Source organism: Megalops cyprinoides, chromosome 13 (genome assembly GCF_013368585.1).
Source record: "Megalops cyprinoides isolate fMegCyp1 chromosome 13, fMegCyp1.pri, whole genome shotgun sequence".
Classification (NCBI taxonomy): Eukaryota; Metazoa; Chordata; class Actinopteri; order Elopiformes; family Megalopidae; genus Megalops; species Megalops cyprinoides.
In genome coordinates, this window is record NC_050595.1 from 20,154,742 (window position 1) to 20,176,293 (window position 21,552).

Consider the following 21,552-nt stretch of genomic DNA (forward strand, 5'->3'; position numbering starts at 1 on the left):
TGTTAAAGTTCCATCTGTTAAGCTTGATTTCAATGTTTGCCCTTTTAGATTAAAATGCACTTCTGACATAGATGCTGGTAACATACTTGGTATTGTGCATTAGCATACAAATGTTACATCTTTGCACTTTTCCTTAACAAACACTTATAAGCAAAATGCCAATTTTTCACTGAATAGGAACTTTATGGTACCTTCTACTTTATCCCAATGTGGGCTTTGCTCTTTTCCTTGGAGATGGTCTGTAAGTGAGTTACCATAGCTCCGCTGGTAATTATCCATTATTAATTTGAAGTCAACACAAACCGTTTTAATTTGAGTCCTGTTTTAGTGTATCATTGTAGGCATGTTACACCATGTATAAAATGGATTGTGTTATATGTTACATAGCAACTGACATCAAGGAGGTTGCAAAAAGGTTTGGATAGTTCATGCAGTAGTAGCAGGAACTTAAAGCATTTGGTAGGCCAGCAAAGAGACAGGCTTTATTAAGCCCCTGTTGTTTTATTATTAAAGTTTTCTTGCTTGGATATGCATTGATAACAGGTTAATTCCTCTCATGATACTGGGTGAAGTAAAAAACTGGTATCTACATGCCTATACAGCTGGTTCCAAAGGTTTCATCTGCATAGTTTTCAAAAGCAATGCTACCTGGCCCACTCATGTCATGATTCAGGATACCTCTGCCTGAAGAGGGTCTTGTGGAATCATTTAGTCCTCCAAACTCTGCACTGTATGTGTTGTACATGAGGTGTCTGAACGGTTACTCTCCCATCGGTCATGCCCGGAAGAAGTAAAGTAGTAGGAGGATAAAAGCTGTTACGATAAAAATAGTATTCAGGTCTTATATATAGCTACACTATATAGACTGAACTGGAGCACCATACACCAGTGTAAAATCATGGTAGGGAGCAGGGCTGGTAACCAAATGTTGCTGGTTCAATTCCCTGCTCGGTCACTGCCATTGTACCTTTGGGCAGAATCGCATCATTAAATATCCAGCTATATAAATGGATAACATGTAAAAACTGTAACCTATGTAAGTTGCTTTGGGTAAGAGTGTCTGCTAAAAACTAAATGACAGTAATGTGATGTCTCCTGAACTGCATGTCTGTCTGCTTGGCAGGCTGTCCGTGTAGCATGCGGTTTAGGGCTTTAGGCTGCCCCTGCTCTTTACAGCATTGACATTTCCTGCAGCAGCACCTTGCCCCACTCTGACGCACAGTTAAGCAGGGCTCAGAGGACCAAGGGAATGTGTAAAAGTATTTCTGCTCTGCTGAGAGACGGCTTTTTTTCCCGTGTGAGAGTGACACTGACATACACAGCAGTACTCGTGGCCTTCCCCGTGGGAGCCCTCTGAAAGTGTAGGGTCTGTCGCATTATCGGTTCTGGCACCCAGGCAATACAGAAGGTTAACAGAGGTATCTGGGGGAATTACCACGGGACACTGTTATGTAAGAGATTGATGTCGCTGTAAAATGAATACATTAAATATCCATTTAGCATCTTAGTGAACAGCAATCGTCATATAGATCAATGCATTGCTGATGAATATATAATATATAACCTACAGCAAGCAAAGAGTCATGTCTTTTTAGCATAGTTTTGAAAACAACCTCCGCAACATTCAGATAATGCCAATATGCGCGCTGATGAGGCCCTCAAAAGCACATTAGTGAATGTGTTTTAGAGCACCATAATGAGTACACGTTAAAGTGGCACTTTTAGACACTTTTTTCATTTGTTGCCCTCATTTGTAGCACCTTAATGGGTCTCCTGAATTGGCATGGTCTTACAGTAATATTTCCAGTATTCTGTATTTGCTCCTTGCTGGGGTAACATATCCTTGTTGTTGAGTTAAATTGGTATGCACGGTCATAAGCTCTGTCTTTTAAGCCCACCCAGCCCGCTGTTATTTCCTCGGCTGGCGCAGTGCCTGCCAGGCAGTGGAGGGCTTAGGCAATGTCACAGAATTGTAAGCGCAAATTCTGTGATCAAATGGATTTGATTAAAAGGAAAAGAGGCAGAGCTGTGGGACAAATAATGGATGTAGATATTGCTTGAAGTCTGGTATTTCCAGACCTAATCGTGATGTGAGCAGACAGTTTGTTCTTCAATGTTAATTTTTTTTTTATTATTTTACCTTAGCAGAGGTTGAACAAAATTGCCTTTATCAAACCGCAAATAAATGAGCTTTTTGCCAGACAAGGGTTTGCTCATGAAGCACTGTTAGATGCCAAAATCCCATTTGAATTCAAAGTTGTGCTGCAGTAAGAAATGTTTGGCTGCACTTCAGTTACACTGTATTTACTACTGAAATTATTGTATAAATAAAGTAAAAACAGCTGTTACCACATCATATAAAGTAGGATCATGAAATGTTATACATTTTTAGCCCTAAAGCAGTTCCTGACTGAGAATTTAAGTGTAAGATTTTTAAATTTTGTGCTGAGTTCTTCCCTATAGAGGACCTCCTTACATTCAACTGCAGGGTTCCCCCGCTAGTTTGTAACTCATTCTTAATAGATTCCATTCCAAAACAGAGGGCTTACTTTACAATGGAGCTTCCCCAAGTGGACTGTGGTTTTCAAAACTAAAAGAAAAAAACATGGTTTTTAAACTCTTCCGCAAAGTAGAACACAATGCAGCACTATCCACACCTTTAAGGTGAATAATACCAAGCATACTACGCATCATTTTCACAATGCAAAACAATCAAATCTGCATCAAATTTTTATCATGTGGACTTATTTCAGTCATCTGGTGGCAACTCCTTGAAAATCACTCCACCAACCTTCCCAACCCCGTGAAAACTGTCTGGGGAATCTGTGTACTGAGCTCTGCCTTTCTATCTGACATGACCCTTTTTGCAAGGACCAATGTATAATCCAATTACATCTAATGAGCAGTGCATGATAGCCCTTTCCCCAAGCGATACAGCTTAGCTTGCCAAGGAGACAGAGAAACCCAAACACTTTGGAGCCAAAAAAACTATAAAATGCATCAAGGACACCATGAAAAAGAAGTAGCTGCTTCTGTTCTCACAAATCAACACATTTCATTTTAAATTTTGCTCTGATTCAATGATGTTTTTTCCAAAGAGTTATTCAAGCATAGAATAACTTACCAGGACATGTAGCAGAGATAAAGACCAATGGGATGTTGAAGACTAGGCATGACACAGCGCTGTGCCCTGGACTCTCAGCAGAATGACGCGCCTAGATGGAGTGTATGGCCTCTTTAATTTTTCTTACGTCCAATTCCCCGTCTGAGGAACATACCATTCTGTTTGGCAGCTCAATATGTCTGAATACCTGACCTTAGGTATGTATTTATTTCAGATAATTATTTCATATTTATGTTATTTCATAACAAGTCACTTCCACTGCCACTGCCTGCCGCAGACACAATGCCCTAATGCTGTCAGAATGTATTTTCCTTCCTCGTGAAAAATGTAGTGATACGCACAGCTGTACATGGGCTGCCTCATTAGCACTAACACAGTGATAGTTCACAATGATGTTAAAAAGAATGACCCGAGTGGACCTTTAATGGAGGCTTGCAGCCAAGCCCAGCAGACAGATTGGGCAAATGTTAAGTGCATGTGGCACTGTCCTCTCAGGGGGGGACTGGCTCCCCAGCCTCGAAAAAGCCTCACATTACGTATGGTTGCTCTGACTCGGCCTGCATCCAATTCTGTAAGCCCGTCACAGCCTGTAATTGCAATATCACGAGTCCTCCTTGATGTGCAACTTTAATTTAATGGCTCATTATTCACACGCAGCTCTGACCTTATGAATTGTTTTACTTTTTTTATCATGTCAAATGGCAAGGGGAAAACCGGAGCTGTTATTAAGACACACACAACACCCCCCCCCCCCCAACCCCCCGCTCTCCTTCCCCCTTTCTCTCCGTCTGCTCAACTCTCAAAGGCAAATATGTGTCACAGCATATTTTACTGTTGTTGCTTCTTACTTATCATTTCTATTTAAGCAAATAAAAGCATTTTTTCTGTGTGAAATGAATGTCTCGTCATGAGATCCTGACTCCGAACACCAATACTCTCACCAGTCATATTGAGGGAATGTGAGGTTTGTGCATTGGGTACTGGTCTAGTCTATTTCACAATGAGAGCTCATATTTTCTTTAGAGCTATTAATTTTTGTTCAAGGTTTTTGGCATGTTTCTTTCCTGTTTGATTGCATTTTATTGCTGTGTTTGATTGCATTTCTTACTTGATTAAGGTAGTTTTCATTCTCCGTTCTGTTCCCGGGGATGGCTGGTGGGGAGCAGGGGCATTAGCTAGTGGTGTTGTGTGCATGTACATGCTTTTCTTCATATTGGCCACCACAATCCTCAATACCCGCTGAGAATAACCCCTGCATTGAATCAGCATTTTGCCTACCAAACATGAGCACTACTTTTTCATTTATTTTGGTGTCACAAATGTTGACTGAATCTAGGGATAAGACCTTGCCTAAATTGGCTGTGTTATGCTTCCTCATTTAGCTGTCACCAAAACCTTTGCAGGATTATTGTATTTATCAGATCAAGATAATCATAGAATGTTTATGTCTTTTGGAAATTCAGTCATCTTTAGGAGTTTATAATCTTGTTTTCGCTGAAGATTACCTGGATTTTGGTCTTATTTGATATTTGTGAATGCAATATTTTTCAGGCTGCCTGTAGGTTTCTTTGTGTAAACTATGTTTATGTCCTAAGTCCTGCATAATATATTAAAACCATATTTGATCATCTGAGCTGTAAATTTCATGGGGCTTGGTACTGCCCAACCTCAGCTCAGCCTGGTATTGTATTGTGTATTATATGAGACAGCTGCTTCATAGCACAGCGTTGCACAGAGCTCAGGCATATGAACTCTGAGTTCTTTCCTTGAGACATTGTGAACCACAACATGCAAACACAGACCAAATAGCTCCTGCATTCACTCCATCTAGGAGGTGTTGGGTTGGAAACATGAGGCTCTGATTCTGCCTGTGTTCCAGTGCTGACTATGGATTTCCTCCTTTGAGACACTTCACTTCACTTCCATGTCAAGTTGACTATCTGGTCTATATATGGTTTAGTATAAGTTGTGGTACTGTCATGAAACTGACCATGGTTACCATCCAGTTGCATAATTTCCTTGTTTGCTACATGTCAGAAATCTGTGCATGTGAATCTATTACATGCTACTGATATTAAGACCGAAATATGATAACAAGTATAACATTTTTGCAGCATTTCTGATAATGTTTAGCCATTATATTTGTTACGATTCTCATTATCTTTATAACGATTTATCTTTGGTGATTCTTTATAACAGTTAGTTAGACTCTGTATTTGATCTGTAAACTTCAGAGTAGAGTACAGAAATGAAATTATTCACCTGCGGTCACCTATTAGAGTTTTACATATATGGCACAAAAAGTACATTTTTCCTTGATGATGGCATTCTGCCAAACTTTGAATTAAAGTCATATTTATTAAAAAATACTGAGTGATATTTGTTCAATGCAACTACTGAAATGATTTAAAAGTACAGGATAAGCAAATGTTACTATTGCACTTCTAGCATTACTCAATAAATTGTAGCCATTACTGAAAACTGTATAAGAAAAAAAAAGAATCAATTTGTTAACTGCAAAATTAAAGACAAACTGCATTACAGATGATGAATCTCTTTAACTGTGCCGTTCATGCCACTTTAAAAACAAATTCCTCACTTAATCCTTTCATGATCAGGGGCACATAAGGATACTACCAGGGTCCCAGAATTTCTCAGATTTCCCAGCTGCAGCTCAGAGCTTCGAAAATGCCTGTTTCCTCACACATCATGGTGGTCTCGGAATGGGGAATTACATTTGTGCAGCTGAAATTACATCAGTGTTTAAAAGGATAACATTTTATTTCTCTGTGTCGCACAGAGGTGCAAAATCAGTATGGTCTTCACGTTTGAGATCACTGAGAGGTTCTTCCTGTTCACTAAAACATGGCCTTTAGCCATATTGGCAACCTTGGGGCTTTACTGTTTCACAAGAGGATTTTTTTAAATGTACAAGTTAATGAATTGCCTTTCAATTTTTTTTGTGGGCTCACATCAGAATTGCATACGTCTATGCAATGTGTATGTGAATGTGTGTGTTTTGTGTGTATTAAAAACCAGAGGATAACCCACCATGAAAAAGCAACTCTGAGAACGCCATCACTGATTGATGTTGAGTAAATACGATTATGTGCCTTTGTATATTTTGTCATGTTGTGCAGCAGTTTTGTGAATTTTAACAAAACCACACGTTGGAAAAATCAGCCCCATCAAGATGTCAAGCAAGGATCCAGAAGTGTCCGTCAGATGATGCACAGACATTCTTGTCCAACTTGCCTTCCAAATGTGTGTCAGAAGCCTGGACTTGTCATTTAACCAGATTGTTTCTGCTGCTGACATTCAGTCTTACGAAGGGTACAGGACCCGAGGGTGGCCACTGTTGGTATCTTTGATGAAGGCTGCATCCAGATGGCCTGCATTCACTAAACTCAGTTACTTCGGTCCCTGTTGCTTCATTTTGGAGCCTGCGGTTCCATTTAGTTTCCTAAGTTAATCACATTGCTCCAAGGCCGTCTCCAAGGTGATCTAATGCTTTGTTCATATAACCATCCTGCCTCCACTGGACTAAACCGAGTTACTGTTCTATGAAAGCCAGGAGATGTCACCGTACTGTTAGTCCTCTAATTAGATTCTACATTCCCACGCATTTCTTCAGTTTTCATGGTCAGCCATAAAAAATTCTGTATTTCACATTTCAGAAGAATAATAAGAAACAGCTTTTTTCCCATGAGTCCACTCTTTGCCTCCACCATGTCCCACACATTTTTATTCAAATAGGGGCATCATATCCCAAATGTGATTGGCCGCAAGAGCTTTACCTGAAAACATGATTGGAATTATGCTGGATGACCCAACACTGAAATTGTAATATGAATCCTTTGAACTGACAAGATTATTTATATACGAAAGCATATTCTGTTCCCACTTTTCTGCCCTTTTTAACCAGATGTAAATTGGACTTTGACCCTTCATTATGTAACACCTCCTCAACTTGAATGCATGCTGGCTGTAACAAAAGAGTCAGAAGACCCAAGTGCAGAGCTCCAGTACTTTTAATACAGAGTCCACAAATTCAAAACAGAGTCTTCTAGAATGGTCCAAACACAAGCCAGGGTCAAAGAACTTGGAGCCCAAACAAACAATCCAAATTGCCAGACAATAAGCAGGGTCAGGCAAACAGGTCAAAACAGGAACAGAGCAAAGCACAAACACTAAGAAACCAGTTCAGTATGCGAGTGCAATACCTCACAAAGAGGTGCCTGAACTGCGGTCCTTAATTCCCCCAGTGGTGATTAACTGAATTTGCTGCAGGTGTGGTTAAAACTCAGGCAACTCAGAGTATGGGCGTGGCTGAACAGGGAGTTGGCTGGAGGTGGGTCTGACACTGGCATGTACATGTGCAATTATGACCAGCTCAAACTGCAGTGTTACACTCAATAATTACAGCTGGTAATGCATACAGAAAACCTTAATTTGCTCAGGCCAAGGAAGTCATTGCATTTTAGCAGGGAAAAAAATGCAAAACCCCAGCCCTTGTCCCATGAATACTGTTAAGGATGCTGATTCTAATTCCAGCTGAAGCTGTTTCTAGTAATTGTCTCATTTCTGCTGCTTGCATTTCACTGCCTCGATGAGAGCTAGTCAATTATCCGATGGTTTGCGGGAGAGGGAAACCAGCAGACATAGGAGGGAGGAAGGATCAAGGCTATGAACCTGAGTCCTAGAGGGGTGCTTTAAGCTTAAAGAGATGAATAAAATGAAGCAAACTGCAAAAAAGAAAAAAAAAAAACTCAATGACCTCCAAAGCTGAAGGACCCCAGGGTGGAGGAATAATTGCCACCAAAGTGCACTGTAAGTTTTGAATCCTGTTGAACTGCATACTCTCTGAGCTGAAATATTCTCAAGTGAAATACTTAGCGCATACTTTTTAATCACAAATTTTAGGGGCTCTGATCAGGTTCCAACACAACACACTCCATAGATACTCTTGGGTGCTATTATTTTTGGTGAGTGAGCTGAAGAAAACTCTTTTATCTTTTTTTGTTTTTGTTCACTTCTTTTCATTGCCATAGTGCTGAAAACCGCCTATAGGCACAGACTGGCATGCACACATATTTGTCTGGAAAAAACAAGGAGACAGGTGTACACAGCATTGAGACCTAGAGACCTAGAAGCTTCTCAGGTGGGCAAACTAAGTACAAGACTTCAAATCCCCCCCTCCCCAAAAAAACAGCACAAATCAAAAAGAGCTGAGCCCGGAAGTCAGTAACAGCCCTGCAAGTATTTTTGGAGAAAATCTGACATCCAGCTAATTTACAAGTGGACAGGAGGAAAATACATGCTGCCCTCCGCTTGTTACCGGGAGGCACTGAATAACCTGTCAAAACTCGTTGTTGGCAACAGTAACAATGTCATAGCACAGAAGCACATTTCAAATCTGAGACACAATTCTCAATAGTGGGAAACAAAACTGATGCATTTTTGCATATCAAATTGGCATGTCATTTTCAATATGGATGACAAACACAGCATTAGGAATGTACACTGGCTGACAGGCCAAATGAAGTGTGATAGAGCATGCACCACCCTTCTTTCTGCCTGGTGCAGGAGCCCCCAAAACTGCAGCACTTTCAGTGAGGTCTGCTGACTGCAGAGGTAGTCCCATCCTGTTAGTCTCATGCCCTGACCTCAAGACGACAGCTGTCCCCCCGCTGATTTCTAATAATTTTTATCACGACTGCTGTTTGATACCCAACTGTCACATAAGCTATTGCATATGTCAGTTATCTGAAAACACAGCGGGGAGTTTCTTTCCGCAGATACTTTCCCTGCCACAATGATACAGAGCACAGCAGTGAAATGTACCTTCCATAGTGGGGTGGCATCAAAAACTCTCTGCTCTTGCCAGAAACGAAATTAGCGTCCTGCTCTCATTAATACTGATATGACTTACTACTTAAGTTAGTGATTGACGGCACACAACTCAACCCTTTGAGGGGCTCACACAGCCTAACTCCATCATCATTATGCTCTGAGATCTCCAAATAAAGTTAAACAACACTCATATAAACACATAAAATGTATAGTTCAGCCTTTGGCCTTTGTCAAGTGTCCTCTTTACCACCAGTTATGTATGCCTGGATATTCTTTGCTCATGATCATTTCTTTCATTTTAACTCAAGAAACAGCTGCGAGGAGTTCTTTTCCCTGCAATAGGTCAGTGTTTTGACTGTCCCTGATGACCCCCAAGCAGGATGCTATACCTGACCCATCCTGCAAAGTTTACCTATGATGATTCGTGCATGATGGCCCTAATTGCTGCATCATATTCCCCACTGCAGCTCATGTGATTTTGGGGTGGATCTGCAATTTGTCTGCAAAGCTGCTAAATGGATTTCTACTCAGGTAAGAAGGAAATCACAAAGTGTTACAAAAGTAGTTGTACTTACCTGCATAGCAAGAAGGAAAAAATGACAGCGAAGACATAGCAGCAGAAATTTGCTACTAATATTTATTGATTTAGCTCCAGAGTCTCAGGGGGATGGCTATTCAATCCGAATGCTATGGTGCTATGTCATTAACTTTGAGCAGCAAATTACCATTATAACCACATCATCATTATCATGGTCAATGAATTTAAAATGAGAGTGTAGAAATACATTTGTTTTAAATGTAAATTAAGTTCAACAGAAGAGGCAGGCATGCTTCTTGGCTTTTAAACAACACATGTCATATAAAATATACACACACACAATTTATTTAGCGGCCTTAACAAGAAAGACTTGCTTAACCATGTTATTCAAATTTAAGCAGAAATTTAAGGACAAAGTGATTCCACTGCCCACAGAACACGTTTTTTGAGAAGGGGGCGCAGGTGCTGTCCTTTTCTAGGAACTGTTAAAAAAATGTTTGTCTGGCACATTGTGGCCTTGTTAATATGGGGTGATCAAATGAAAGGTCAGAATGTTCTCCATTAGCTACAGTATGTAGTTACCTGGTAAGGACTGCTTACTAATCTAAATAAGTTGCACATTTATGTATTAAACATAGAAAAGAGAAAACCATAATAGCACAGACTTCTAAATCTAATGACATTGCTGAGGACTCCGGCATAGACCATGTGGGAGAAACCGCCTGCAGCTCACCTTTTTTTTAAATCAGAAAGCAATGCTCAATTAACATTTACTAAGGAAGAGACCTGTGAGCTCGACACACGGCATACAACTGGCAGCAAATCAGACTAATTCCAAACACACTAATGATTATTAAGCAATTATTTCCCTTCACAGCTCCTTTGTGGCTGATTGCTCTGTTAATTGAATGTGACCTTACCTCTGGACAAATAGAAGTCAGTGATTGAACAAGAGGGGAGGGGAGAGCTCGCTTGGAGGAATCAGTGTGTGTTCTGATTGGATCAAAGCAGATTGCCTAACAAGCTGTGAGCATGGGCTGTACAACACAATAAGGACACTCACTGCTACCACTCACCATTTGTGATGACTTTATTTATCTCAAAAACCACTTATGGTACATGGATATGGGCTGTTTGTACAAACCAGAAAAGGCACATACTAAGGATAGAGGCGAGTAGATGTATACAAAGGATGGACTAAATTATTGTCGAGGTGGTTGTCTTCACTCATGGATGCAGGAGCTCTTCAATGACAGGTCTACAAAAGTTACTAAAGATGCCAGCATTCTTGTACTATGTTACAGCTTGAAAGTGGACCTCCCAGAGTATATAGCTTTTGAAAAGTAACCATTTTGTATGTCAATAACATCTTTTTTTGGCATGTGTTGTAGTGTTTCAATTATTTAGAGGGTCATATTGATACGTCTTTATTTTCAAAACCATCAAGTTCTGAGTTTAGAGGTATTTTGCTTTTTTGTTTGGATATTGTGAATATTGTGAGGAATTTTTTTAGTATTTCCTGCAATATCCGCACTGCCTGTCATGAACCACTAAATCATAAATGAAGTATGTAATATTGATAAGTGGCAAATACAAATTTCTGAATGACTAGAACTCTTAAAATCTTAAAATTTCCCTACACATTGCTAGAAATCTGACTTTGACCATTATTGTATGGAATTTCAGGCTCTGGCAGTATTGCTTCCATGATGTTAAAATGGTGTTTGGTTCAATGCATTCAATATAATTTCATGTAGTATGGAATCCTTTGTGACAGAAATGTCTTTTCAGAGCATGGCACAAAGGAGAAGTAATTTCAAAATGATCTCACTCTTCAATAGCCAATGACCCAAAGCGAACTGCATGTCTGCTGGCCAACTACAAAGGAACTGCATCCACAGCATTACAACATCTGTAGGCATTTTACTCATATCTCTCTCATAGCAGTGCCAGGAACTAAAAAGCTATGTGCTTAAATCTAGATTTAAAACTGAATCTGTCTACACCAGCATTTCCCAAACGTCTCCTGGAGGACCACTTGTCCTGCATGTTTTAGATCTCTCCCTGCTCCAACACAGCTGATCAGTTTGTTATTAAACACCTTCAGGAGTTTATAGCAAGTTGATCATTTGAATCAGCTGTGTTGGAGCAGGGAGAGATCTAAAACATGCAGGACAAGTGGTCCTCCAGGAGACGTTTGGGAAATGCTGGTCTACACTATCTGAATTTTGGGTTATAACTGCATGGAATAATGGCTCAACAGGATGCATAGTGGAAGTAGAGAGGCTTATTATTCCCTCCAGACCAGACTTGACTCATTGTTACATAACAATATGCACAATGATAGTCCTAGTTGGACTGAATTTCTCATTAGTTAACATCTTTTGTCCTTATGTCTGCCCCATAAACCAAGAAGAATCTTGTGTGAGGAAGACTGACTAGGTGGGGATGCAGGTATGAGGTAAGGTGTGTGTCTGTGACAGGAAGGGGTGGTGCCTACAACAGGAAGGGGCAGTGTCTGTGACAGGAAGGAGTGGTGCCTACAACAGGAAGGGGCAGTGTCTGTGACAGGAAGGGGTGGTGCCTACAACAGGAAGGGGCAGTGTCTGTGTCAGGAAGGGGTAGGATGAACCTTGAGATCATTGAATGGAACCAGGAGAAGCTGAGCTGTTGTGCCTTTGAGAGTCATGTGAGGGAGGTAAAAAAATAAATCAGTCCAGGCAAAACAGCAATGAAAATATATATTCTGACAAATTTCATAGCTCTGTATCTGCAGCATCTGCTGACTGTTTTGCACTTAGCCATTTCCAGGACATCAATATGACAACAAGCTCCTTATGAAGTAGGTAGTCACAGAGAGCTGAGAGGGATAAGGGGCTATTTTGGTATGCTAGGCCAATCCCATTTACAGACTTCACGCTTGAGGCAAACTTCACATTTTTGAGGTAACCTCTGGTCGACAATTTTGCAAATATCCTGTGAAGTCAGAAATTAAAGAAGTTGCTGATTTTGAAAACTACATAAAGAAATGATCCTTAGAATTTACATGTTTCAGGTATCACATATAAAACAAAAGAAAAAAATATTAGTTTGTGCCATTAACCTGTCCTTTATCCAATTTCGTACTGTACAGTGCAAAGAAAGGAGAAATTCTAGTGCTATCTAACAGAATATTGGGATCAGGGTCAATCAGTGTATGACTGGATAGTTGTATACCTGAAAGCAGGCTATGGGGGAATCCAGGTCATGATGTCTGGGTACTAAAAGCTGAATCAACAGTTGTCCTCTCTGAACGCATGTGCTCAAGGGCAAGATTTTGGCCTTTTTGTCACAGGCTGTTCATAAATGTTGATATCCTCGATATCATATGAGCAGCTGAAAATGTATTTATTGCGCAGATGGAAACTTTTTGGCTTTCATTTTGCAGATAGATTCAGAAGGGGTTTCATATCAGGGGAAAGATTACAGGGCTCAAATTGGACAGAGAAACCTTGTGTTCCACCTTATGAAAATAGCTACACAATTTTTTTTTTCTACACCATGAATTACTGTACATTAAGAAGAATAAAAACTTGCTATTGAATGTAACAATAAGAACATTAACTGCTTCTTTATGTAGTCAGAGACAATCTGTGTGCCTTTGTCTGAGATAAGAAGTCAAAAAAGCCATGCAAACAAGCTGTGGTTTGAATGTACACATTGTCTCTACCTCTAAAGCAGTTTCTCAGCCTTGGTCCTGGAGACCCACTCTGTATGCTAGTTTCTCTTCCAGCTGAGTTCTCTCCACTAGTGTTGATTAAGCTGTTTTTGAATATTGAACTTCATCTGAGATTGCTTAACTCTGCTCTGAGCTCATTATTACAGACATGTTTGTTGAACCCCTGTTTGTTATCTAACAAATGATTAGGAGATGAAGTGTCTCTGGAAGTATATTCTATTTTCTTGAGCCGATTAATGAAGTTCAGCTTTGCTGATGGAAGGTGACTTGTTGTAATAAAGAAAGGTATTCAACTCTATCGACTGAGTACTTTGTTGTGATTAGTTTGAGAGGGCCTAATTGAGCAAATTGAACAACCAATTAAGCTTAGCAGGAACAACTGTATTTTAATGAAATCTTTTAAGTAAACAACTGTTCTTTTCATTTTACCAGATATTGCTGATGCAGCTGGGAAAAAAAAACCAGCACACACTGTGAGTCTCTAGGACCTGGGTTGATGAGTTAAGGAATCTCAGGTCCAGATTCAATTAACGGATTAATCAATTCTAATTAATATAGCTCAGCTGGAAGGCAAATCATCTTACATGTGGGTCTCCAGGACCATGGTTGTCAAACCCTGCCCTAAAGCAGTAGTGTGGCATAGTGGTAAGGAGCAGGGCTTGTAGCCGAAAGGTTGCTGGATCGGGGGGTCCTTGACCTAGAATTGGGTTAACCTTAGTAAATAATAAATGACAATAATGTAATGTAAAGCAAAATGTAATGAGATTAGAAAATATGGAGTAATATACATTTGGAAATATCAGTAGAGCACAGGCTAGAAGAGCATGTATAACAACGAATGAATGGGTCCATTCAATCATGAGAAAAATTCATGATTAAAATGACTCTCGGTATATCTTGAAACAGTTTTCTTCTGTTAGTATGGATGTTTAGACTCAGCTGAGGAGGCTTACAGCTGCTCAGGTGGCCAGATTGGATTGTCAAGAGCTAGGGGAGAGGTTCAGCAAAAACAAAGTGTATAACCGTGACAGAAGTTGTGAGATTTAGCAGTTAATGTGTCAGAGAAGTAAAATGTCAAGGGGTTCCGCAAAAGACTGCTGTGACTTTTCCCTGTTTACCCATCCCAAACAGGAGAACAGACCAGCTCAATGTGAGTGTCAAGTTACCTATGAAAAATCTCAAAAACAGCCCTCACGACAGATCAGGAAGTGTTAAAAGCTGAACATGGCTTTGGCGCTGACATAAGCTGTACATTATCTGTGTATTCACAACACGAAAACAGCAGCGAGGACAAGCCAAAAGGAGAATGCTTTCATCAAGACCCAGATGCTGACATGGATGCTGAATAAGCAGAGTTTTTTGTAACAGCATTAAACAAGCTAGGGCTGTGAGAGACTGCCAGGGCAATCAATAAATTGATAACTGGCAATGATGCCCATGTACCTTTGAGCCGAGCAGCTTGTTTACAGAGTCCTTGAAACGCAGAGGGTTTTTTTTCCCTCATTGGTAGAGGGGGACAGGGGCAGTGCCTTTGGGTAAAGCACTCTCTGCCTGAGTCTGCTGCTTTACATTCAGAGCTCCTGTGTAGCGGGTGCTGATTGTTCCTGGTGACAGACAGCGAATTTCATTGCTTTGTTTACAGGGCTATGTTGCTGAAAGATTATCACACATTTGAAATGTTGAGGAACCCTTTTAATTCCACCATGGCTGAGATGGATCATGCAGAAATTTTAGCAGCTACCACGACAGATTCTTTGGCAGACTGACATGCCAATAAATAAATCTGCCATCATCTCGTAGGGGGTTATACGCAAATCAATCATTGTGTCGTGTTCGTTAGCATGATAGATGGGGTGCATGAGATATGTGGATGGGGTTAAGAGTCACTGAGGGACTGAATCGCTCCGTATTCACAGAATTACTCTATGCTACTATCCTACAAATCCGTCATACCAGCACCCTTCCAATTCAGCTGTTTTAAGCTTCCTTTTTCCTCTTAGTCTGTGCCTTCTCTGCACTACCCTGCTCTGCAACACGTCCTAAAACCTATGAAGATATCATTAACCATGTTAATAAATACCATAAACACCAGTTCTTTGTCTTTCTACTGAATCTTAATTTGCGAATACAAATCCAAAATATCCATGGCACCCTTTTACCTCAAAATGGCTTCCTGTTTATTTTATTTTATTGCTTCTCAATTTTGTCTCATAATTATGTACTCATCCTACACTGAACAAAAGGATCAGCTACAGTGTAAATGTTCTTGCGGCGGAATAAATTCAGAGAGAGCCAAAGTGGGGCAATCTATTTCTCCAGAGAAATCCCTGAGAGTGGCCTCACAATGCCAATACTGCACCGCGGGCAAACAATAAGAAGGACAAAACAGAGAAGAACGCTGCTAAACTCATTAGCCGCAAATGACTTTCCATTTCACCAGTCTACCCAAATTATGTAATCGGTACGAAAAAAAAAAGATGATAGATGATCATTCCCAACAGCAGCTCATCACCTCAATTAAGCATTCTTAGAAGGAAGAGCAGTTTGATTGCAGAACCAACCCATGCTAGCTTAATAAACACTTTTAGATTTTGTAACGCTCAAGTGTGGCCAAGATCAAGGTATGAACTATACTGAAGATACCTTAATAAATGGTTATAAATCCAATCCAAATGCAAATACAATTATCATGCAAGCAGGAGTTATAGGTATGCATTTGGTATGTGTGTATGTATGTATGTATGAACAACAAGAAAAACTCCTATTCACATCTGTTCAATGGCAACTCAGGTGTCTGTGCTCATGTTATAATTTTTTAATGGTTAGTATTCGCTTTGCTTGGTATCTCTTGCTCAACAAATGAGTTCTGTACAAGGGCCTTGAGTTGCTGTGTGTGTGGTGAGAGATAATATTTCAGCCTGCTTTTACTCATGTTAAAAATTATGCTTGCTGCTCAGCATATGCAAAATGTCTAGTGGCTGGAGTCCTGTCACATCACATGGTGACTTCTATTAGCCCCTGGTCCTTGCCCTCCCTGGGGTGTATATTTTTATCTATGTGATGCTCTTCTGAAATCAAATTATATTTCCACTTCATGATTACTAATGCAGCGAATCATGTCTGTTCAATTATTCTGCAGTCGCTCATTCAATGCTTTGTTATTTTTAGGGCTGGTGCTTTTCCACATTCATTTTTGATGAAATACTATTCCCTGAACACCAAGCTATAAAAAGATTTTCTTGATCATTGATAAATAAATAATTATCTAGTGAGTCAGTCATTCACTAACTTTCACTATTGTAATGGACTTTGTATCTGAAAATTCTGCATTTCTCTCACTGCAGTGAGGTGAAATCTGTCTGCCTTCATCTGAATTCTGAATAAGAGAGAAATTGATTGTCTCATACCTGGTTCACATTTGAGAAGCTTAGTTCCCCACTGAAGCTGTTGAGGAAGATAGGCTCCCACTTTTCACACCTGCTTTAACAGCCCAGAGTGGGAGCTAGCTGTGACTCCAGAGGGTCACTCCAGGATGTACTTGAATGACCTATAACCTCATCTTAAAAAATAACATATATACAGACAAAACAATGAACAGAACCAGTGCCAGAATTTTCAGAATAGAGCAGAACAGAATTTTCATGTCTGATCTCATTAAGTAGCTGCTTTTTTCAAGATGATGTTCTCAGTTCTGATATTATTTCCTCTATGTAAACTTTTTACCAGTAATGGTAACTGTTTGAGCAAGTTGTGAGTGAGTCAGAAGTTAGAAGATCTAGCTTTGCATGGTAGGGGTAAAATGTACAAGGCTTTCTGCAAAATTATCGTTGAACTCACATGAAACTCATCATCCAGCCAGCCATTTTGAGGCATCTTAAGTCCAGCCCAGAATATCCAGTCACAGCACTTCACACAGGGATCACCAGGTGATCTTGTAGATCAAAGTGTTTTTGACTTTTGTGTGAAGCTGGGGTTAGATCCTAATAGTAGCCAAGATTTTTTTTGTATGTGTTTGTAATATGGTTGGTCAGTGCTGATTTCCTATTGTAAGCCTAACTGGAGATAATCTAAAAAAAATCATATCTGCAGTTGTGCACTGTTAACAATGTCTCACCTGAAACAATCACAATACTGGCAACATTGAGCACTTTAGAAATTAGCTGCAGAGTCACAGGTGTGTATTCCTTGGACAAAAGAATTGAAAAATATTACCGTGCTCTTAAAGGCAAGCGTCAGTGGTGACTAACAATTTGAAAAGCTGCCAGACCTACTTACTTTCGTAGAGTAGCATTTTTTCATTTTGATGTCAATGGAACCGTTCTTGATGCGCATTGCTTAGATTAGCTAAGCCACTGCACTTTGTGCAACTGTCACGTCAGTGTAGAAATACATCTTTTGGGCTTTCAGACTGTAGCTAAAGCATGACCTTGTGGTCAATGATGAGTCAGAGCAAGCATTGATTAACTGAAAGAAATAGCCTCCAGTCCTGTAAGAAAACCCACATTTTTACAGCATGACAAACATTAGAAATATCTCAGTGTGTTCTCCTAAACATATTACTTAAACATAGAAAACATAGAAAAAAAGTCTAGTTTCCAGCCTAACAGGACATTTGTTCATGGATCAACTGGCTTCATTTCACCACTGCGGTTTTATAAGTGGCTGATTTCCATAAAGCACAGAACAGGTCATTGCTGATGTCATTTTGATTGCAGTCCTAATGCAGATGAACTCCACAGATAGCTCTCTCTTCTCTGTCTGTTCAGGCTGTCCAAGGGTACTGCAACAGTGCATAAGCACCTCTAGTCATGTAATGTAATTAGCTAACACCACTTCAAAACATACTTACCTTTAATAATGGGGTGTTTGTCAGTTTGATCCTACTTTATTTCTCCTGCCCATAAATGGCACTTTTATTTAGTGAGAGGACCATAAAGAATATGATAGCTACTTACAGTATGTCCTCAGTGTTTATAACTGCATTTTTCAAGAGTGCAGTAGCAGTTTTCAAATCGTCTTCTCGTGCCCTTAGTGATATTCCTGAAAAAAATTCTTTAGCTATGGCCGAGGGCTTTTGGCTAGCAATATGTCGATGATACTGCAAGCACAGATGCACAGAAGCTGATCCATGTTTTTTTTTCAAGACTGGAATATAAGATTGGTGATTATTTTTCCTTTGGTGCAACTAGCAAGTAACACAAGTATAAAGCTCTAAATGGCCTTGCCCTCAAACACGATTCTGACACGATTTAGTGCTTTACTGTGCCCTGTTTGTAACCTTGCATCTGCAGGTACCACCTATCTGCCAGTACTTTTAGTTTTGAGTTTTTCCATTATGCTACCTGCTAAAACCAAATTCCGATCATGGGGAAACCAGGCTTTTAACAGCACCGCACTACATTCGTGGAGCCCACTTGCCCAACCCCAAGGAGACAATAAACTTGTTGACACATTCAGAAGAGGCCTAAAGACATAGCTGCCTGGCATGGCTTTCCACAAATGATTAACCTGCATCTGTAGCCATTTCAATGTCATCACTCCAATCTGCTTTTAAAATGCCAGCGCTGACTACTCAACATTATGCTTTATTACTTATTCTCATGTTTTGACTGGTTTTAGCCCATTTTGATGCATGCTCACCTTGTTTAAATTTCTACCTTTTCTAACTTTTCCTCTTGTAAATGTTTTGCTTGAGTGCCCTGGTATTGTGACAGGTGCTCTCTGGCATACATAATAATACTATTACTGCTGCTAGTACCAATAGTATTACAGGACCTGGGAATGCTCTGTCAGACAACAAAACCCAGGGAAAGTGTTTAGTCAGATGTACCAGCTATAGATTATGTATATACTTAGTGAGTCCAATCAAACCTTTTCCAAACTTTCCAAATATGTACAGTATGGGCTCTTTCTAGGGAAGCTCTGCTCTGATCTACATTTTAAATGATGCTTGCAAGCAGGGTGCGAAATATGGGGGGTCACAGGGCGCCCGAGACCCCCTTGATTGACACTTGAAACCCCCTAAAAGCCTCAATAGCAAAATTTTGGGGGGTCTCTGGAAAAATCTTTAAAAAATTATTTGTCACTTGCAATTGTCACAAAAAATGTCTTTTAACCCTTAAAGCCCTACAGACACAGCCTGCATCCAAATTCACATGCCTTCTTCTCAGTTGAATTGCTCACAAAGTATTCATCGCTAACCATGCTAGTTGCCTGTCTGTGCGACAAAGTGTTGGCGTGAAAAATAATTTTGAATTTAAATCAAATTTAATCATAGTTACAAACTGCATACAGCTCTGCGTCCATCTCCACACCCATTACTCTGGTTTGAATTACTCATGAACTCGTCATTGCATAGATATGGAACATACATCACAAGAAAGAGCGGAACCGGACCTTTGTAATGATCCTAGTCACATATTTCTACATACAGAAGTAATCACGTTATGAAGACAGATCAAACTTCTGCAAAGTAATATCTTTACTAATTTCTTCACCCATTTGCACACTTGTGATTCTCAGTTGAATAAGTCACGAAGTACCTTACCTAGTTTCTCAGTGCAACAAAGCATTGTCGAGTAATATGGTTTTGAAATCACAGCAAATTTCTGCATTGTCTCCTGACAATTATTTACTTATTTATTTACTACTTCTTATTTACTGCTTCTTTTTTTCCCATTCCCTTTCTTGCAAGCCTTATCAGCCTCAATAAGTTCATCAGTTCAAACAAGAGGACAAAACCCATCTCACCCACACACTTGCATGCCTGCCAGCCTGCACGTACACGCACGACACGAGGACGCACAAGGGTGGAATTAGGAGATTAACAGACTCCTTTTCTTGACTTCCCTCCTGAGAGGAACTCTTGGATAATGTCTAATATGGGGATAGTGCTTTTGATTGGCAGCTGCTGGGATATGTATCAGAACAGATATGAAGAGATTAATGAGGCCCTCTGCCCTAGCGGTCTCAGCGTGGGTGTCCCGAATTTCAAATATGTACAGTGCATTCCCCTACACCGCCTGCAATTAACTTGGAAAAACAGTGCCAGTCCCTGGAACAACAGCATGAGCATGCCATAAATAATGTGGGCTGGTTTTTAATGATGCGTTCTTTAAATACTCTATTGTAGAAGGGGAGAGAGTTTTGTAGAGTATTGTAGAGAGTCCATTTGTGTTGTCTATCAGAGGACACACATTATTGCAAATGGCAGTGAGTCTTCAAAGTCAACAGTAAAAGAATGAAATGCATACATTTCACACAAGTTCCTAAGTAAATGTTCAACAGTGATAGGCTAACAGGCTTACTATCCTAGAGATACTTAGATTAAGAACATTTTCATTTCCTCACAGAATTTCATGAACTTCATGGACAACATGAAATAAAAAAATACATTTATTTCTTATAATATATAGCTTTAGGTTTCTGCAGTCTAACATCAATTAGCAGGGTCAGTTGCTGGAAATACAGGGCCAGATTCAGTTTAACCACAATGTCATTTGTCCTTAACACTGAAAAAAATCCAAGTCTTTTTTTAGCCTCTTTCTTTTTCTTTCTTTCATGCACAACACAAATTCAGCAGTTTCTGAACCTAACCAAAATGTGTATGCAATGCAAAAATACATTCCAAAAAACAGTAATCACTTAGCATGAATCTGGGCCACAGATTGTCACAAATCCATCATTCATTTTTATGTAAACCTCTATTATCACTTCAAACACCAATAATCATTACATAAATATTAAACATTACAATGGCTATTTATATACAACTGGTGATACTTTTTTGGCTTCATTTAGGCAATGAGAGGAGAGTGTGATTGTATATAATATACTTAAAATGTTGTGCATAAGAGTACAAACCACTTTTCCTTTTACAGCAAACACAACACAGATCTTTCATTATTGATACAGAGCACAAATACATAATAAAAGATTTTGTATGATACTTCATCTCCATCAGTTGCCTTATCTTTCAGACATGACCTGAATCCAACTCCTGATTCCTGAGTCCTGAATCTAAACAACCTGATCAGCAAATATTTTCCTCAACAGTGTACCAATCAAAGATAGCCATGCATGGAAACCTGGTGTTGATGTCGAACAGTAATGCAGTCTTCCTTGTTCTTGTACAGTAAAATGCCCACTGATTATGTCTATAACAGAGGATCAGGCCACACACTAACACTTATGTTGTTTGTGGAGGATCTACTTGTATCCTTCCAAATGAATTGTCTCCTCCAACTGCAAATATTTCTGTAAGTCATCACTGAACTGCTGACTGAGAATGCCACTGTATTGGGGAACAATGCTGCACAG